We start from the raw sequence: 18,252 nt of genomic DNA, 5'->3' as shown, positions 1-18,252 counted from the left end.
GCCCCAAGACACAGGTGGCGACTTGTGGCTTCCCCTGAAGCTCTGTGGCATGGGGACCTGACTGGGACTCAGGCACGGGCTGGGCTGGTGAGGGACCTACACAGCCCCTAGTCACTGGCAAGTCCAGAAACAGTAGAGACCCTCTCTGCTAAACCCAAAAGCCTGATGAAGCTCTGTGCTGACTCACAACAAAAGCCCAAGGATCGGGAGCCAGAGAGATAGCATGGAGGTTAAACGTTTGCCTGGCATGCAGAAGGATGGTGGTTCGAATTCTGGCATCCCATATGGTCCCCCGAGCCTGCCAGGAGCGATTTCTGAGCATAGAGCCAGGAGTAACCCCTGAGCAATGGCAGGTGTGACCCAAAAAAAAAAAAAGCCCAATGATCAGGGAGTGGTGTGGCTACCTGGTAGGAGAGTTGAGATCTGGAGCCTGGGATATGCTCAGTGACCCCAGGCAGGTTGGATGGGGCGGGGGTGTTTCTGAAAGCAGTAGACCAGGACTTGGTCATCTTGATCGCAGATGGGGCTTGAGGCCTGAATCAGGCAGAGCGTGTTGGAATCCAGAGGCCACAGGTGTGGTCCATAGGCCTCCCCGAGTCAGGGCTTTGCACTCATGGCACAAAGGGGTGATTAGAAGGACCACAGGGGGCTGGATCCACAGCACAGCTGGGAGTGTTTGCCTTACATGCCTCCAGCCCAGATTCAATCCTCGACATCCGAAGGGACCCTCTAGCCTGCCAATTTCTGAGCACAGAACCAGGAATAACCCCTGAGTACTGCCTGAAGTGGCCCAAAAACTAAAACAAGAAACAGACAAAATTAAACAGAAGGAGCACAGGACCCAGAGAAGCTGTCCAGCTCTGAAAGGCTTGGGTAGGAGAGAGGAAGAAGCAAGAAGTGGAGGTGTCCTGGCTGCCCAGTGCCCCGAGAACTCCTAGACAGCTCCAGTCTCATCACTGTGCCCAGCAACCCGAGAGCCACTGACTCTTTTTGCCCAGAGCTGAATAACCCAGGGAGATTCCTCAGTGCTGCCCAGCTCTGCTCCAGACCTCCCTGAAACACCATGAAACGTGCTCTCACGTGGAGGGCCCTCCCTGTGATTCCCTTAGATCCACATGGATTCAGCCTCTGCAGTGTCTAATGAATGATTCGCACTGACAGCTCCCTGCTGGACCCCCTTTCCTGGCCTCACCTTTGCGCTGGTGGGAAACCCAAACTGGTCTCTGACTTCTGGTGCCCACAGGCATCTGCATGAAGGGTTTGTGTGAGAGACTGTGCACATGCCAAAGCATCACTTTCAGGAAAAGAGGACAGACAGCCTCGGGAGGGGCAGAAGTGGGACAAGGACATGCCACTAGCACAAGCAAACTGCTCCCACGCACAGGGGGTGGGGGGCAACCACCTCAGCAGCCTCAGAAACTTAAAAAGCTGATGAGAGGCAGTTTAGGGCCACCATGGCATAGATGAGGCCTTTTTCTGATTCCTGACACAACAAAAAGGTTACGGATTTAAAAAAGCGATAAAGAGGGGTCGGAAAGATAGCACAGAGGTAGAGTGTTTGCCTTGCAAGCAGCCAAATTCAGGACGGATGGTGGTTCGAATCCCAGCATCCCATATGATTCCCTGAGCCTGCCAGGAGTGACTTCTGAGCACAGAGCCAGGATAACCCCTAAGCGCTGCCAGGTGTGACCCAAAAATTAGAAAGAAAAAAAAGTGAATAAAGAGCCTTCATCAAATACAAGAGAACTGTTGGGTTACACCTTATTTACATAAAACAAAGTTTATCCCTGGATTCTTTGTATCTGTTTGTTTACAACTTGGTTTCACTCAAAAAAGATTGTCTTACTTGTAAACCTGGGTGGGTTTACTGCCCCACCAGGGATGATCTCTGTACTCAATAAAAACAGTAGGCAGCAATGGCCATACTAGGTAGAACACAGCAAGACTACATGTGTTTCACCCTCAACCTGGCCTGGATTACTTCATGCAGGACCCTGATTCAGACTCGGTTCACCTGGGCTTGGAGATTTGACACATGGGTAATTTTAGAGAACCACATAAAAATTAATACAGAGCAGGGCCAGAGTGGTGGCGCAAGCAGTAGGGCATTTGCCATGCATGTGCTGACTTAGGGTGGACCATGGTTCTATCCCCCAGCGTCCCATATGGTCCTCAAAGTCAGGAGTGATTTCTGAGTGCATAGCCAGGAGTAAGCTCTGAGCATCACTGGATATGGCCCCAAAACCAAAAACAAACAAAAAAATTTAATAGAGGGGCTGGAGATATACAGTGGGGAGGGAGGGAGCTTGCCTTGCACGCAACTGACCCAGGTTCAATCCCCAGCATCCCAAATGGTCCCCTGAGCACTGCCAGGAGTAATTCCTGAGTACAGAGTCAGGAGTAACCCCTGAGCACTACCAAGTGTGGCTCCAATTTTTTTTTTAATACAGAAGGAAACTCTGTATTAAATTTACAGGAAAATATACAAACTTGTGAAAATTTAACAGTATACACAAAAACAACAAATCTAACCAGAACAACCATGGGGAATCAAAGGCTAAAGGCAATAAAAATGAAAACATAACACACAGAATGTAGAGGAGCCGCCCAGAACAGCACTCAGGGCCCAACCCCTGACATGAAACGGAAGGAAGATCCTGTCAGTCAAGTGTGGGGAACGGAGCTGGGCTGCCTGATGAGCGGGCAGGCTTCCTAGAAAAACCGATGAGGAGACAGAGGAGAACACGGGAAGAACAGCCTGGGGCTGCTGAGAGACTGAGCTTTTGGCACCACACCAGGAGCTCTGGCACCTCCCTCGTCAGTCCAGCCCTTTCTGGACCCTCCAAGGGAAGTGAGGACTCAGGACAGTGGGTAGGGCACCTGTCTTGTATGCACTGACCCTGCCCCACATATGATCCCAAGCCTTGGCAGGAGTGAGACCTGAGCACAGAGCCAGGAAGAAGCTCTGAGTCTCGCCGAGTATGACCCCAAAACAACAGGATTCCCCCCCCCAAAACTCCTGACATCAAAGTTGGACAGATATGATAGGAAGAGATGATGGTGACAGAGCAACATCCTACAAACATGCACAAAAACCCTCAGCAAAATGTCTCCCAGCAGAGCTCAGCAGGCCAGTAAATGGGTTTCAAACTGGACTCAGAGCTATGCTTCTAGGCCCTGACAGGGGTCCTCAAACTTTTTAAACAGGGGGCCAGTTCACTGTCCTTCAGACCATTGGAGGGTCTGACTATAGTAAAAAAAAAACTTATGAACGAATTCTTATGCACACTGCATGTATCTTATTTTGCAATGAAGAAACAAAATAGATACAAATACAGTATGTGGCCCATGGGCCATAGTTTGAGGACCACTGCCCTAGAATCTAGGGGAGCGCCATCCAATCCACAACACTGCCAAGTGTAGGTGAAGCCCTTGCTTATGATTAAGAGAACATGTAGTATGATCCCAGGATGTACGGAGGCTCGAACAGGTGCTCACTAGCCGGGGTGGAGCACTGCAGAGCATGGACAGAGCTGCCCCTTGGCAAACTAGGGCCACACTTTGGCCACTGGGCAACACAGCGAGGGTCCTCATGGGACACAAAGGCTCACCAGCCTAGAGCAGAAAGGCCTACACAGGACTCTACCCACCCAGCAAGCTGCTGCCCATCGGGTCCCAGCACCTGTGGCCACAGTTCTTGGCCCAGGTCTGCTGTCCTGGACAGTAATCCAAGACCCCACCCCACCAGATGCTCCGATTCGCTCCTGTGACATACTGGTAGGTCATCAAAGGACAGAAGTCAGGTGGGCCAGATGGATGGGTCACATGGGGACTGCTGGAGTCCAGCCTCTGGGATTTGACGGGTTGAAGGCGAGTGACTTGCTGACCAGCCCTGCCCGTGCCTTTCTCCCCTCCCTGAAAGGACCATGGTCTGTGGCATGAAGAAGAGCAGGCAGCTTGAATCCCTGGGTTCAGGAGCACTGGACCAAAGGCAGAACAGAAACCCTCCACTTCTTACTCTAGCCCAAAAGGAGCCCCCGCCCCACACACACACAACAGACAAGTCTCGGGCCTGCAACTGCTCAGAGGGTGGTTCCAGAAGGTCCTGGACCAGGCCCTCTTACTCCAGGAGCAATTCCCAAAGAAAAGCAACAGATGGAGAAACAAGTACGCACAGCTAAGATGTTTCAGCCACACACGGCCCTAGCCAGAACCGACTCCCACAGGCCATCTCCACGCATGTCACACACATGCCTGCAGGTTCACATGTGCCCTAGGCCAAGAGAGACTGAGTGAGGGGTGGCCTGCCAGATGGCAGCTGCTGGCCAGAGTTGGGCGTGAATGTGGGAGGCTTACTGCCCATGTTTAGAGTGAGGGTGGGGACAAGTGCCCCATGGAGAGAACATTCCATTCTGAACAGCCTGGACACTACACACACACACACACACACACACACACACACACACACAAAAACATACTCAGACACTCACACATACACACACAACAAACACAACATACACAGCACACAGACACAACCCAGAAACACATTGTGTGCACACAAACACACATACACATAGACACGGACATACTCAAATGAACATATGAACACGAGTACACCCACACAGGTGTACACGCATGCACGCTCACACATGCACACACACGTGGCATTGTGGAAAGACGGCGGAGGAGAGGATCTACTGAGAGGCCTCACCACCACCACACAGTCCAGTGACACCCACCCCCACTTTCTTGCTGACCCTTGGCCCTGGCAGGGCTACAGGAGGTGAAGAAAATGAGCAGGAGCCACACCTGAGTCACGCCCTGAGCTGGGCATGGGCATAGTCCAGGGGCAATCACCAAAGCCTCAGGGGGAGCAGAGGAGGGAACGGGGCTCTGAGGGGCTCCTGCCAACGAAGCCAGTGCAGGCAGCGGACAACAAGGCCTACTGGCCCATCTGCCTGGGAGGAGTGAAGGAATGTTCTCCAGCAAACAGTCTGCACAAAAGTGTTCCCAGGCCTTAGCACCACCTGGAGACATGTGAAGGGCCAAGACAGAGCCTGAAGCCTGGGCAAAGTGCCACATTCCCTGCATTCCGGGGGCACCAGCAAGCAGCTCCAGGACTGGGTGCGGCCCTCTCTTGCCAGCCTCTGGGATCAGCCTCCACATCTTTCAGTCTGGCTACCACCCAGACCTCCCCTCCCAGTGGAACCAGCTCATGTTCCATCCACAGGAGCCCACCATGAGCACGTGAGCCTGGGAAGGGGCCTGCAGGAATCCCCAGAGCACAGGGACACAGCCTGGGGTGCGCACCGTGATGTCTGGTTAGAGACAGACTCAAACTGACCCAGACCACAGGGTCACTAAGTTTGGCATGACACTGAAGTTGCTTGAGTCTTGGTCTCAGAGAACAGCGGTCTTGGAACAGGAGAGAGGGACAGGGATGGCCACCTCCCATGGGTGTGGGTGCAGTGGGCTCAGGCCAGACACTGGCCCAGATCTCCTCCTCAGGGGTTACAACCCTCCCTTGGCTTTCCAGAACAGCACCAGCAGAACCACTCCCAGGAATAAAAGGTGATCTCGAGCAAATCTGCCCAACACACACACAAACACATACACACAGAGACAACAGGCAAACACCCAATACACACAGATACAATAGACACACAACACAAAGACACACACACAAAAGGCACAGAAATACAGACAACCAACACATAGGCCCAGGACACACTCATATAAACACCAGTGAGACACCTGGAGATACACAGAGACATGCAGACACAAACACACATAGACACAGAGATGCACACAAAGACACAGACACACAGACAGATACAGACACAGATACGTGTCGATACACATAAACCCACACACACATACACAAACACAGAGATACCCTAGGGCACACATAAAACTCACCTATAAATACAATACACAGCCACACAAAAACACATTCAGGCAGACACAGAAATACACTCCCACTGACACACACAGCCACGCATCCAAACACAAAGGCACACAGAGTCACAGGCACACATTCACGCACACACAGATACAAAGCCATAGACAGTCACAAACACACATACAAGTCACACACAGGTACAGGCAGCCTGGGGTCCCAGAGCTGTGGCTCGACCCTCGCTGACAGCTGCACTGCACTGTACTCACTGTCCTCGCCGGGGCACGGAAGGCCAGGCTGCGCAGGGACGCTCGGAAAGACTGCAGAGGGGAGGGGAAGGCGTGTCAGTGGTGAGGCCCGAAACACATCTGCCCGTACCCTTCCAGGACCCCACACCTGGGCTCTGGTCTGTGGGCTTCAGGGGAAATCAGAGGTCAGCTGCGTGACTTTCTTTTTTTTTTTTTTTGGTTTTTGGGTCACACCCGGTGGTGCTCAGGGGTTACTCCTGGCTGTCTGCTCAGAAATAGCTCCTGGCAGACACGGGGGACCCTATGGGACACTGGGACTCGAACCAACCACCTTTGGTCCTGGATCGGCTGCTTGCAAGGCAAACGCCGCTGTGCTCTCTCTCCGGGCCCAGCTGCGTGACTTTCTCTCTCAACTACTGAGCACTACACTGGACTGGCACCAACACCACCATGACCAGCCTCCCCTGACCACCAGTAGCATGTGGCCATGCTTGTTAGGGTGCCTTTCAAGCCTCGCACACAAAACACTGCATCCTGCCCAGACCAGTGAGGGACAATGAAGAGCGACAGCAATGCTGACCACCAATGGATCCTCTGGCCCTAGCGTTGGCCACTCCATCTGGATTGTACTCTGGGGATCTCACACTTGGGAATTATACACCTGGGTTGTGTACCTGGAGGCCTCACACCTAGAGCTTCATGCGTGGGGGGTGTACACCTGGAGGCCTCATTCCTAGGGCCTAACACCTGGAGGGTTGTACACCTGAGCCCAGCACAGATAATGGCACGCAGATGTGGCAGTTCAACCACAGATGCTAAAAGATTCCAAAGTGCTGGGAGACAGGATGGAAACCCCAATTCCTGGGCTAGAAGGAGCATTCACAGGAGCTAGACCCAGTTCCAAACCAATCCTACGCTTCCCACTGGGTCAGATGTGTGTGCCCCGTACCCCTTCACCTCTCATGCTGTCAGGGGTCCCTTACCTCTCACCCCTGTACTGAGCCCCATCACCCCATCTCTCACCCCTGTACTAAGTTCCATCCCCCCTTACGTCTCATCCCTGCACTGAGCCCCACCACCTTCCTTACCTCTCACCTTGTCTGGAACCCAGGATCAGCCCCTCACTCTCACCCCTGTACTGAGCCATATCGCCCCTCTTCTCATATCCCTGCACAGGCTCTGTACCTGACACTGAACTGGAACCATTGAGCTCTTGGAACCCCAAAAGAGCAGATCTGAGACTCTAGAATAGCTTGAGGACCAAGGCTTAGGGTGGGGACCCTTCACTGCTGTTGTCAGAAGTGCCACTGTTTGGGCCCGGAGAGATAGCACAGCGGCGTTTGCCTTGCAAGCAGCCGATCCAGGACCAAAGGTGATTGGTTCGAGTCCCGGTGTCCCATATGGTCCCCTGTGCCTGCCAGGAGCTATTTCTGAGCAGACAACCAGGAGTAACCCCTGAGCACCGCCGGGTGTGGCCCAAAATAAACCAAAAAAAAAAAAAAAAAAAAGAAGTGCCACTGTTTGTTTTGTTTTTTTTTTGTTCCACACCCTCAAGTGCTCAGGGGACCATATGTGGTGTTCGGATCAAACCCGGGTTGGCCATGTGCAAAACAAGTACCTTCTCCGCTGTGCTGCTGCTCTGACTTCTACCACTTTTACTTCTATCTGTGCCCCCCACAAATGTGAGTGTGCACAGCTGCTTTATCCTTGACAGCCTCAAATTCTGCACCACCCCAAGCTGAAACCAGGACCCCTTATGGCTCCTGCCCCTCATGACACGATGGCACACACTGACCGTGAAGGATGAGCACTGCCCTGCGCTGACAGGCCAAGCGGAAGGCCTCCTCCAGCTCCATCTGTGAGGAGACGGTGCAGGGGTCACCTGTAGACAAGACACAGCCCTGAGCCGCCAAAACAGGGCCCAGGAAAGTAGCCAGGCCACGCTCCCCTGGCCCAAACCAGGTCCAGAAGGAGCCTGACTATGGCTGCCAGCTGCCCAGGAGCCACAGAGACCTGGTCACTCAGATGTGGGCCTGACTGACACAGGAGCAGGACGAAGGAACCTGATGACAGAGTCATACCCCCACTTTCCTGAGAAACTCAGTGCTGATCCACAGCAGCAGAGTAAAAGCCCAGGAGAGGCCAGAGTAGGGGGGGCATGGATGGGGAGCAGGGATGGGGCAAGGAAGTACAGGGGTCTTTGCAGGGGGGTGACATGGGTTTGCAGGGGGCAGAGATTTGCAGGGGTACAGGGACCTAGGGGGACAGTGACCGGGGGACAGGAGTCAGGAGGCCAAGCTCTGTAGCCTCCTTCTCTCAGGACAAGAGTCTGTCCCTGCTACAGGATACACAGGAGTCCAGCCCTGGTCTTCATGTCGGAGCTTTGTAGGAGCCCTGATCAGTACCTGGCCACTCCCCAACCCTTAGCCCAGCTGGCTGCTGTGGTCCCTCCATACACAGAGGCACTGCCTGGACCCACCTTCACTATCCACCCACTTGAGGGTGAGCGGGTGGCCATCGCAGAGCCCACACATGTCGCGCACTTCGGCACACAGCTCCTGGAAGGTGGTGGCGGGGTCCACGTTGGTGATGAACAGGACCCTGTTGGTGATGAGGGACAGGGGAAACTGACTCAATAGGAAGGAGGCCATGGGATGGGGCTATGAGATGAGGCACCCAGAGGTACTTCTATATTCCTCCAGGTGGGGGGGTGTTGAAAAAATGGGGGTCTCTGGAAGGGGTAAGGGTCCCCAATCCATCCCAGGGCCTGGTGAATCCCATCTGGGAGATCAGTCCCATCCATCTCAGAAGGAGGCTGTGGGTGTTTGGGGCCTGCTCCCCCAGAGACATGGGAGGGACACTGCCCTCATGCACCAAGAGATCCAAGAGCCCCCACTTTCCCCTACAGCTCCACAGAACCCCCAGATGGTCACCCAGTGGGGAAGCATACCCAATCTGCTGGAACTGACCAAGCCTAGCTCTTCACGGTACCCCCTGCCCAGCACAGTCTGGAGGGGAAACTGAGGCAAAGGATGACACAACGTAACAGGGGAAACCTGAAGTCATGCTTTCCATAGTTCAGTACACTCCCCACCAGAATCCTGAAAGCAGGAAAGACAATGTCTCTGGAAGGTTGGGGGAGGCACCTGTCCACTCCCTGGAGAAGGGGCAGCCCATTACTTGTGATGGAAGAAAGCTGTGGGGAGGACAGGATCTCCAAAGCCCCCAAACTGTGGGACTTTCTTCTTTTTTTTTTATTATTTTTTTGTTTTTTTGGGGCCACACCCTTTTGATGCTCAGGGGTTACTCCTGACTAAACGCTCAGAAATCGCCCCTGGATTGGGGGTACCAATATGGGACACCGGGGGATCGAACCACAGTCCTTCCTTGGCTAGCGCTTGCAAGGCAGACATCTTACCTCTAGCACCACCTCACCGGCCCCAACTGTGAGACTTTCAGGTGCTCCTGTTTATATATATATATATATATATATATATATAATATATTATATATATATATATATATATATATATCCCTGAAGACTGCCAGGGGACCCCAATATCTAGCTTTTGGGGGCCCAAAGCTTCCTTCTTAGAACCTTGTCCACCACGTAATCGATTCGCAGTGAACAAAGATGGGTGCCAGAGAGGTCAGGATGAACACTTCTGTGCTTTCAGGTGTGCTCCTAGTCTAGTCCTAACCTGGGGCTGTGCTGTGGCCCAGGCACGGAGGCCCATAGGCACACAGCTTATCTGTCCCTACAGGCCCTGACAGCCCTCCAGGCCCCAAACAGATGGGAGGGGGGGAATCCTGTCCCTCACTGGCAGAGGAAGGTCAAGTAACCCCTTATCCAAGCCTCTCCAGGCTGCAAGGCCCAGCGACCCGGCCCAGCTCTAGATGCAGAGAGGCTTGACCTCCCCAAACCCCAGTGGGTTGGGCCATGAATGCCCCATAAAATCGGTACCTCTGTGGGCTCCCTGAGCATCAAGGACTTTGGGGATCCCCAAAGCACTTTATAGTATGTGGAGCTCCAGTCCTGAGCATCAGGTGGGCACTGCTGGCAAGACCCCCCAAGGTGTCCAAGATACACGTGTGCCTCCCCCATGCCTGGCAGTGGAACTGTTGGGGCTTCCAGAGCAAAATGCGGCCAAGGCACCATGTGGGTCCCCAGCACCGCCCACGCATGGAAGGACCTGGGTGCGCAGGACCAGGCTGGGAGCACACCCTGCCCGGCCCTCGCAGGCGGTTCAGTGCCAGCAGGTGGTTCGGTCAGGAGCCAGGAGGCTCGACACACCCAGAGCGGAGCCGGCTTGGGGCAATTTCTGTCTAACTCAGTGCTGGGCAAGACCCGACACACACGGGGTGGCCCTCGCTCGCCCCCAGCTCCAACCGAGGGACCCCACAGTTGCCGCCCCTCGGCCCCACAGCACCTGAGGCCCCTCAGTTCCTGCGCCTCTTCAGCCCGCCTTCCCACGTCCCCTCGCTGTTCCCCGTCCCCAGCCCTCCCTCCAGGCCCCTCGGTCCGCGCTCAGCCCTTCCGCCTCTCGGTCCCTTCAGGCCCCCGCTGCCCACATGCGCTCGGTCTCGGCTGCCCCGCGGTCCCTGCAGCGCCCCGGGAGCCGCCACCCCGAGCCCCGCAGACAGTGTCCTCCGTGCCCGCTCGCCCAGGCTCCACAGCCCTTCGGTCGCCTCGGCCCCCGCGCCCCTCCGCTGCCCGTCGGTGGCCCCTCAGCCCCGCAGCCCGCCCCTGGACTCCCGGGCGCCCGGCCCCGCGCCGCTCACCCGCTGTAATGCGCCTTGAGGCGGACGCGGCCGTCCCCGTCCATCTTGGGGCGCGTCGCGTCGCGTCGCGTCGCGTCGGGCCGGGCCGGGCCGGGCCGCTCGCTCGCTCGCTCGCTCGCTCGGCGCCCTGAGAGCCGCGCCCGGGCGCTCGGGTCGGGCCGGCGCGGGCCGGGGCCGGGGCCGGGGCCGGGGCGGCGGGGCGGGGCGGGGCGGCGCCGTCAGCCCGAGGGGCGCCCGAACATGGCGACCTGGCCGGGCGGCCGGCGTCCCGGGGCGGGGCGGCCCACCTGGGCCAATCGTGGCGCCGCCGGCCCGGCCCAATGGCGCGGCGCGGCCACCACCTGTCGGCGGCGGCGGGCGAGAGGGCGGCGGCCCCCTGCGGCCAATGGACGCCGGCGGCTTCGGCCCGGACGTGCCGCCTCGGAGCCCCCGGCCCCGGCCCCGGCCTCGGGCGGCCAGGGGTCTCCCCGGGCGCGCGCCCCGTCGCGTCGCGTCGCGTCGCGTCGCGGGCCCGGGCTCCCCGGGACTCAGCCCGCCGCCCCGCCCCACAGTGGGGCGCCCGGGACCTCGCAGCCCTCGAAGCCCCGCTCGCCGCCGCCCGCCCGCGGCCCCGCTCTGCTCCCGCGGCTCCCACGAACCCACCGGGAACCCCGCGCCTTCCCCCTCGCCGCCCTCCAGCCGCCCGCACCCGTCCGGCGCCCCCCAAAGAAGCTGTCCGCTGGGCCCCGACTCCAGAGGCCCTCCCGGCAGAAGCCGACACGACCCCTTCATCTTCCTCCCTGCCCTGAGGACCCTCTGCTGCGGGGAGGGGGCTCCCCCGTCCTCTTACTTCCCTCCGCACTTTCCTTCTTAGTTCCCTCACTTTCCTCATTTTCTTCCCTTTCCTCCTCACTTCTCATGTTCCTGCTGATTGCCCTCACTTCCCTCATTTTCCTCCTCACTTCCCTCCTCACTCCTCCTCACTTCTCTCCTACTCGTAATGTTAGGGTCCAAAGTCGAAGGACGGACCAGACCGCACAATGGAAATAAAGCAAAGCAAGACTATTCCACCACCAGCCACAAGCCCCAAACTGGCCAGCCAGTGCAGCCTCCCACAGGAGGCAAAAACAACCCTCCACCCAAGGCCACAAGCCACTTTCTAGAGGAGGGGACGAGAAGGCTCTTCTAGCTTCTTGATGGCTGTTGTCTAGAGTACCTTCCTCCCGCTTTTGCGTTTTCATGTCCTTTCAGGATTGGCCACCTGGTATGGCCAGAGGTCTTGGGGGTGGTGTCAAATGGAAATTTAAGCTCGAGAAAAAGTCCAAGAGGTTGACAACATGGAGCCCTTTAAATGGTGTCCTTCCTGTTCAGAACCTAGGGCTCCAAACTACCTTCCTCACTTCCCTCCTTTCTTCTTTTCTCACTCCTTCCTACCTTCCACATTTCGTCCCTCACTTCTTCTACCTTCTTTTCTCATTCCTCCTCACTTCGCCCCTCTTCATTTCCCTCCTCACTTCCCTCTCACTTCTCAACCTCCCCCTGGCCCTTCTCCCTCCTTAGGTAGGGCATAGGGTAGGACAGCAGGGTATCTGCCATGGGTGGGGAGGGGACAGGCTTGTGAGGTGAGAAATCCTCCCACCAATATGGTCCCCCACTTCCTTGCTATCTGGAGATTGTAGCCAGGGAAGAGGTGGGCACAACCAGGCACAGCTGGCCCAGGCAGTCGCTATCCTGCCTCTGTGCTGCCAAGGAGGAGCTCAGATGCAGTAGCCAGAGCCTCACTACTTAGGGGCCCTGAGTACCCTCCCTGGCTACTGTCCTGGAAGTGAGTGCCCTAGTGCCCCCTACTCATCACTGCAGCCCCTTTGGGTATCCAGAAAATACTCCCACAGCTGTGGCTGGGGCCCCCCAGAGCACGGCAGTGCCCAAAACACCCTCACCCTTGCCACCCAGGATCCACCCACCAGGCCCACCCTGCTCTGGAGGTCCCTGTAGGGCACTTCTGCTCCCATCATGACGTCTTTGCTGGGTTCTGGCATCTAGGCTTTTCCCTCCACAGTCACCTTCTTCTTCGGCCCCAATGAGGTGGGAAAAGGGGGAACCAGATGATGGTGAAGACCCTCTGTCCTAAGGGGGTGTTCCAAGGTGTCACCACTGTCCCACCTGATCATCTGCCTCAATAACCTTGCAGGAGGGAAACGTGACCCCAGGTGGAGGAACAGGCAGGTCCCCTACCCATTCCCTCTGCCTCAGGAGCCTTGTATGAGCGACGGGGTACTGGGACACCTTCCTCTCCCTAGGCTAGCCTTGCCTCCTGCTGCCCACTGTGGGGGACACTGGGCACAGCCCTCTGGAACAGACATGGCCACTCCCAGCCTCTGTCCCAGCCCCGGGGCTGCTGGGCAGCAGATGTTTCCTCTGCCTGGGTCATGGCTTTGGGGAAAGTGAGGAACAACAGCCTCAGTTGTTTGCGATCATTTGTTCCACTGACGTTGGGATCCTACCCCACCCCCTGCCCCATGCTGGACCCTGCTGCTGATCCCTGGCTGCTGTGGGAGGGACAGATCACAGGTGTGAGCAGTCAGAGAAGCACAGAGCACACAGCAGTGAGCTGGAGCTCAGCAAAGGCAGCTTGGGGGTGTACAGCAGGGGTCACAGAGGCTTCCTGGCTCCTGCCCCTGAACCTGCCTGGCCATCCAGGGAGGCCTCCCTGCTCCTGTGTGTCCAGAGTGCATGTGCCTGTGGAGTCCGTGTGTCTGCCTGCACACTGCCTGCAGTGTTGGTTTTGGTCCACTCTTCTCTCCCCCTCCCTTCCTCCTTCAAATACTACCTTCCTTCCTTCTTCCTTCCCACCCTCCTCCCTTCCTCCCTTCCTTCCTTCCTTCTGCAGTTACCAGGAGGTTATGCTCCACAGCTGTCAGCTCCCACTCCCCCCAGGGCTGGTGGCTTGGAGCTCTATAGGTGCAGTGTGGAAGTTCCCCAGTAGAGGGGGTTGTGGGGCGGGAGAGAAGATGGCTGGTTCTTGCAGCCAGAGGGGTGGACATTTGGCTGCAGGATTGGGAGGTGTTGCTTCCTGACTACCCTCAGTACATCCTGGGGTGTTTCCAACACCAACACCTTGAAACCAGGTATCCTATATGCTCTGTCCATACTCAGATCACAGAGTCTGTTTAGATCCTGTGAGGAGGGTTGCAGGGATAATTCAGGCAGGGCACTGCCTTGCATCCTGGAGACCTGGAGACTTGGGTTCATAGTTCCCAAATCTGCCACACACACACACACACACACACACACACACACACACACACACACACACAACCTTTTTTAAAAAATTATTTATTTTGTGGGGGCCAGAGAGATAGCATGGAAGTAGGGCGTTTGCCTTGCATGCAGAAGGACGGTGGTTCGAGTTCTAGCATCCCATATGGTCCCCTGAGCCTGCCAGGAGCAATTTCTGAGCGCAGAGCCAGGAGTAACCCCTGAGCGTCACTGGGTGTGATCCCAATATATATATATATATATATATATATATATATATATATATATATATTACCTATTCCCATATTTTTCTAAAAAGCTAAGAGAAAAGGAATAAAGAAAGGCTGGGACCAGGGGCCAGGTGGTCTCAAATACATTAGCAGGGAAATAAATAAGGACAGAACTAAATATACAAGTCAAAATAAAGGATAATAGAATCAAGGGACCTAAACTTTAACCATCTAAACTCAAAGGGGCCTGTTATACTGCAAGGAGGGGCAAAGGGTGGTGGGATAGGATACACTCTGGGTCCATTGGTGGAGGGAGGTTGCCGCTGGTGGTGGGAAGGGCCCTGTCATTGTATATCTCAAATTCAACTATGAAAGACTGTTGATCACAATTGTTTCCATAAAATAAAATTAAAAAAAAAAAGAAATTAAAAATATCATTGTGAGGCACCGGAGCGGTGGTGCAAACGGTAGGGCGTTCGCCTTGCACGTGGCTAACCTAGAACTGGTCCTCCAGCGTCCCATGGGGTCCCCCAAGCCAGGAGCGACTTCTGAGCGCATAGCCAGGAGTAGCCCCTGAGCATCACAGGGTGTGGCCCAAAAAGAAAAAACAATCATTGTGAAAATCCCAATAGATAAGCCTGTGGCACCTGCTCCTGTGAGTGCAAATGCCTCTGAATATACATGCCTGAGTGTGTGGTCCTGTGATTGTATGCACCACTGTGTACACGTGACTGTACACATGTTCCTGTGAATGTATGTGCCTGTAGTGCACATGTCTATACATGTGTGTTCCTGTGAACACATGTGACTATGAGTACATGTGTATAAATGTATGGTCCTATGGATACAGGTGTCTGTGTGCATATTTCTGTGTGTGTGTCTTCCTGTGGGTGAATGCTCCTCGTGGTGCATGTTTCTGTGCATGAATGTTCCTGTTAATACATGTTCCTGGGAATGCCTTTGCCTGTATGTTCACATTCTGTGTTCATATGTCTGTATATGCCTTGTCTTTGGGCATGTTCCATGTTGCAGAAGGGGGCCCAGAAGGAAGGCTGGGGGCCTGTAGAAGGGGAGGGACTAGGGGGGGCTTAAGGAGATGAGGCAGGGGTGGGCCTCAGAGCAGTGATGCCCATGTCCCTTGCGTCCCACACTTGGAACGGATGGGGCCACTGGTGTGTTGTCCTGGTGGGACAGTTTGGCACAGTTTGGCACAGGGAACCCCAGAGCCCACCCCTGGACAGGCACCAATGCTGTATCTCCTGGAGGATTCTTTGATTTAACTAGATGCATGACTCCCTCCTCATGGCACCCTCAGATGCCTTTTTGGCCACACTCAGGTGTTCTGCCTGGCTCTGCACTCAGAAATCACTCCTGGCAGGCTTGGGGGTTGGGTGGGAACCCTATGGGACGCTGGGGATCAAACCCAGGTAGGCTGCGTGCAAGGCAAATACCCTCCCCTCTGTGCTATCGCTCAGGCCCCTCCCAGATTATATTTAACCCAGAATAAGTGAGGGCTGCAGAGCCATTTGTCTCCCACTCCATGGTGACCATGGCAACCGCAGGGCACAGCAGCTTTGGGGAGTCCCACACTTGGGGCGCCCACTGCTTCTCTGCTTCGCCCACCTAGAGACCCTGCCCAACTTCCTATCCCTTTCTCTTTGCTTCCTCACCCCCCCAGAACCAGTTGGGCCCAGGCCAGATCTGTCTCACAAGGGCCCCGCTGGGCAGGAGCCAGGGAAGCAGTCACAGATGGGCACTGGGACCCTCCTGGGAAGCTGCCAAATGCCCCAGGGCCTAGAGATGCCCAAAGATGAAGGGAGGAGAGGACGACAGGAAGATGAGGATGGGCAGGAGAGAAGGGAGGAAGGGCAGGTGGGCAGGAGAGGGCTCAGCCCCTGGCGTGGAGGGGCAGCACCCAGGCAGGAGGCCCCAGTGGGTGAGAAGCAGAGAGCTCAGCGCAGCTCCCCCAGGCCCAGCCTGCGGGGTCCTCTCGTAGCAGCCTCTCCTGGAGAGACAGACCAATGGTCCCTGCACCCGCCCCTACCCCAACACCTGCTCAATCACTAGCACTGACTCTAGGGCCCTGGGCTTGGGGCCTTTTCTTGGTGGGTGCCGTTGGTCCCACTGCTGCTACATGTCCCCCAGATCCTGGTCCTTGGGAATGAGATGTGCCCTACTTGGAAAAGGTTCCTGCAGGGGGGTGGCTCAGGTGATTCTGGAGGTGAGAGAGACAGAGAAAGAGAGAGATGAAGTCAAGGCGTGTCAGCTGGGAAAGTTGCTCCCCGGAACTTCCCTGTGCTCAGTCCCACCTCAGAGCCCTGCAGCTCGCCCTGGGCCCTGGACGGACCATTTCATGCCTTAGCATGCCCCCCTGTGTCTGTCACATCCCTTCCCGTGTTCCTCCCCATGTCCCTCTCTTGTTCCCCCCTGTCTCGTGAGGCCACACTGCACTGTTCACTCTTGCCTGGCCCTCTCCTCTGGAGCTTCCCCATGCCTCAGGCCAGAAGTTGTCTCCCTCTGCCCTCTGCTGGGAGAGGACAAGGATGAGCCTTCCCCCCACCCCCACCCCGAAGGTGGCTGCTGTGGGATGCACAAGTCATGCACCCCCAGTGGCCTGCTGGCACCCTGCTGCCCTGTGCCAGCCTCTCCCAGGCAAGGCAGCGAGAAACGAGATTGCAGGCTGCAGAGTCCTCACCCACCCGCCTGCTGCGTGGGTGCCCGAGGCAGGCAGGGGCTGCTTTAAATAGCTCTGGTGGGACCAAGGCGCAGTGCAGTGCAGGGGGGGGGGGAGAGGAACCGAGGGAGGAGGGAGGAAGGAGGAGGGGAGTGAGGAGGGGAGGTAAGGGAGGGGAGGCGAGGGACAGGATAGAGAAGAGGGGTACTGGAATGGAGGAGGGGCACCGGGAGGGAGGGAGAGTGTTACTGGGCGGGGCCTGCCCTGCAGGGCACCCAACAGCTCTGCCATCTGCTCACAGGTTCTGGTCCAGGCCCCAGGGGGTTCGTGTGTCCTCTGGGGCTGTTCTGGGAGTCCATTGGGATGAGGATCCTGGCTGACCCAGCACCATGGTCTGGAGGGGGAGAAGGGCCACAACCCCCAACCTGCCCCCGCAGTCAGAGTGGAGGCCCAGCACTCGCCTATAGGCTGCACAATACCTTTGAGCTGACCTGGGGTGGGTGAGGGTCTCACTTGGGGCTGAAGCTGGTGGGTCTGAGACAGTCAAGTGAGAGGGGGTGGGGAAGTGCACAGTCAGCCCCCAGCTTCACAACTCAGGGGACAGGCCAGAACCCACAGCCTGTCCATGAGAAGGGTCCTTGGTGGTGGCCTGAGGGTAGGGGGGGAGGGGGGGAGAGAGGAGAGAGACAGAGAGAGCAGCTGTGTCCAGCCTGACTTAAGGGCCTGTCAGCCATGGTGGGGGAGGGGGCTAATTTGGGGGACTCCAAGGGGAAGCTGAGTTTGGGAGATTTAGACGTGGAGGGGTTGGATTTCAGAGGCTCAGTTGTGGGGGGACTGAGGTTTTGGGGACTCAGATACGGAGGCTCAAACATGGGGGTCCTGGGCTTTGGGGACTCGACTTCCCTGGACCCCTAGAGGAAGAGGCATGATGGAGTGTGGGGTCTGTGATGCCTTGAGTACCCTTTGCCCTGCTCTACTGCCTGGACGTGGCCTCATGGGTCAGACTCTGGACTCCTCCACATTTGGTCCCTAGTCTCTTGTCCCCAAGAGGTGGAAGTGGGGTGCATGCACACCAGAAGCAACACAGCGGTCCAAAGTCTTTATTGGCTTTGTGCTGGGCCCACGTTGGTGCCCCCTCCACCACCACACAGAGTTGGGGAGCAGCGCCCAGCACCCTACTCG

The sequence above is a fragment of the Suncus etruscus genome, chromosome 6 (genome assembly GCF_024139225.1).
Source record: "Suncus etruscus isolate mSunEtr1 chromosome 6, mSunEtr1.pri.cur, whole genome shotgun sequence".
Classification (NCBI taxonomy): Eukaryota; Metazoa; Chordata; class Mammalia; order Eulipotyphla; family Soricidae; genus Suncus; species Suncus etruscus.
The sequence above is the reverse complement of the archived record's forward strand: the minus strand, read 5'-3'. Positions refer to the sequence as shown.